The sequence below is a fragment of the Archocentrus centrarchus genome, chromosome 2 (assembly GCF_007364275.1).
Source record: "Archocentrus centrarchus isolate MPI-CPG fArcCen1 chromosome 2, fArcCen1, whole genome shotgun sequence".
In the NCBI taxonomy this organism is placed as follows: domain Eukaryota; kingdom Metazoa; phylum Chordata; class Actinopteri; order Cichliformes; family Cichlidae; genus Archocentrus; species Archocentrus centrarchus.
In genome coordinates this window covers 12,680,175-12,683,449 of record NC_044347.1, presented here as the reverse complement: position 1 = coordinate 12,683,449, position 3,275 = coordinate 12,680,175, and positions in this window count along the sequence as shown.

The window sequence follows — 3,275 nt, the reverse complement described above, 5'->3', positions numbered from 1 at the left end:
GAGCAGGGCTGCCACTGTGAGCAGCAAACGGCGTGGGTGTTCATGAGCTGAGCTATTCTCCAGAGAAAATCTGTCCACGTGTGTGTGTGTGTGTGTGTGTGTGTGTGCATGGGGGTGGGTGGGGGGTGCGGGGAGTGGAGAGACGGAGGGGGAGGAGAGAGGGAGAGGATGATGTATGTGAAAAGGACCTGCGTCAGAGTGAGTCATCGGCCGGTTTCACAATGTGTTGATGTGACGCTGATGCAAATGGTCTGCGCAGGGGTTCATCTCCATGAACCAGCAGAAAAAAAGAGAAGAGGACTCCTTAAAGGTGTCTCAGAGGCACCTGGAGGAGGACGCTCCTCACAGCACAACTTCTCGAGTAGCTTTTGGAGCTCCGCCCAAGCAGCGGGAAGCTAATATGTAATCACACTAAACATTGTTATCACGGAAGGATAGGTTTGTTACTATGACCACAACTTGTTATTGGAGGACTACAAAGGGCTTTCTGCCCCATTAATCATGTACCTCCTATTCAGCAGTGAGCAATGGCTGAAAACGCCATTTCTTGTGTATTGTGTGTGTGTGTGTGTGCTAACATGCCAAACTTTCTTAATGGGTCTTATTTAAGCATGACCACAAGTTTCAGCTTCAGTCGGAAGTGACCATATTTGGACAAGAGGGCGGATCTTTTCCCTCTGATTAGGACCAGAATTTACAAATCGAACATCATGTTTATTAAATGTGACCCAAAAGTAGCGACTGAGACCATAAACTCATGAGGAAAGGGTTTACTGAGGTCACAGATTAGGAGAAAAGTAGTAATTTTCCTCATAGATGCCTATGTAATTAGGCTCCAGAAGAGTCGCCCCCTGCTGACCGTTAGAAAGAATGCAGGGTAAAAGGCAGTGACTTTACTTTTCAAAATTTTCCAAGTTAAAGGTACTGTTCATAATTACCCTTGGCACATTGTAACTTAAAGTTTGAGTTGAGCCTACCCCCCCAAAAAAGAAGTTTGGTTGCCTGTCCAGTACATCTGTTTTGGCACAAACCCCATTACTTGTGGCACCACCATGTGGTTCAGAGTGGTATTACATGAAAGTACAACCCGGCTCTTTTTTAACTGTTGATATCTCTTTAAAAACTATTTTTATTTTATTAATTTTTTTTTAGACACAGCAATGAACAAGAAATACAGTTAAAATGTTTTTGATTTTTTTAAAAAATAATTAGCATTTTATTTTATTTTGAAGGTCAGCAATATTTTGGGACCAAATATAAACTGGGTTTGAACAAATACCTGAAAGATTTTGGTATATTTTGAGTATTGTGGCCAAGAATAAGCTCCAGCTTTGGGCCAACATCAGCATCTGGAGCAGTGCCAGATTTTTTTAAACAGAATTCAGCAAGAGTCTGGTGACTTGAAATGCTGTTTTTGATCAGTTATAATAATTAAGTCAAATACTTGCATAGCAAGGACTCAGCTGTATTGAAAATTAGTACCAGTTGGCATCACTCAGGCTGTCTTTGGCACCCCCAAAATTTTATTTAGAAATAACGTAAGTAAAAGCTTAAGTGTCACAAACTAAAATCACCCACAGTCACAGGCATGCCTTTTACGAGAGCAGGTTCAAACCGGATGTGGACAACATTGATCACAGAACTTGCCACACAATAGAGTTCAAAAAAATAAAGTTTAATGTTTATGTGCTGTATAACAAATAAAATATATTAGTGTTTAAAAAACAGGTGCATAACTAGGTGAAGCCTAATCTATCACTTTACAATAAACAGTGAGGAGAACAGTGATCAGTGAGACGGCAGGTCAGACATGCGACAGTCACGCCAACCAGGCCAGTGTTTGAGCCGATCAGGCTGGGAAAATTGGAAAAAAAACCCAGAGAGAATTCCCAAACTGTATTTTTTTACAAGCCCAAGTCGTCGCTAGTTAAAACAAAACCACCTCATGGAGTTTTTGTGAAAAGCGCACAATGTCATTAAATACAAATACGGTGCTCTGTGCACTAAAAGTGAGACGACACTAACATTTCCCACCCTGATGACAGACATACAGTTACTGAGCACAAAAAAAGATGAATCCATATAAATGCAAATAGACTTATTACTTACATAAATATTGCATTGGCCTCTCATTACGCTGAGTGAGACTAAAACTATCTGCGGGGGAGGGGGGGGAGTTTGACCAAAACTGTCTGGACGTCATCATCATCATCATCATCATCTCGGACCAAACAGATGTATTTACACAACGTGGTGAACACATAAAAAACACAGCGAACACTTAATTGTTATGTATCTACCTCTAAACAGCAAAAACACGTATGAAATATGCACCGATGGCCATCACAGGTGGATTAAACACTGTTAAGAGCTAAGGCTAACAACATTATCATCATGTAAAGCATGTTCTTATATACCAGACACGTTCACGTGGTTGTATTTTTTCCTCAGTGACACTTAAAAGATTTCTTTTTGTTTCTTTTTTTTTTTAAATGTTTTTGCTCTACATACATAAACACTGTATTGACACCAAAAATCTACAGCAGAGTTACACTTGACAAAGGAAAAACCCTGGTTTGAGAGATTAGGCTAGCACTATTTGTTATCACGGTACTATTTACAGACTCAGGCTGCTGCTCCACGCACAGCAGCAGCAAACAGGAGTTTTGCTTTTTTTTTTTTTTTTTTTTTCCTCCTTTCTTCCAGCTGCTGTTGAAATTTTTTAAAAAAGCTCACAAACCTGCAAGATTTTAATTCTGTCTTCAGAAACATTTCCTCAACACGTGGGGCCGCTGGGGAGCTTGTTGGATCTTTTCTAAAAACCTCACAGGCATCTTTTTATTCCTGAAATACTCCCTGTTTGCAGATGCGTGGTTTTGGTTCAACAGCAGTGTTTTGCTAAATTACAAAGTGAAATGAACCAATTAGCTCGGCCTCCGGCATGCCAGCCCAGCCATTCTGCCAAGACGGATGACAGAGGTCCCCTGGTGCTACTCCACAACAGCTCCTGTACATCCTCTTCTTTAAATTACCTCCCATAAATATACACAAGACAAGAGTGAGGCAGGGAGGATTAATCCCACCTCGCCTGTTTCCCTATTTGAAGTGAATGAGAGAGAGAAAAAAAAAGACCCCCCCCCCCCCCCCCCCCCCCCCCCCCCGAAAAAAAAAAAACTATCAAAAATAGAAACTGCTACAGGGGCTGTATCTTAACTCAGTCTCCCTACAGTACTTACACCTTTGTTTCAAGTTACAGTACGAATGCAGACACCTAT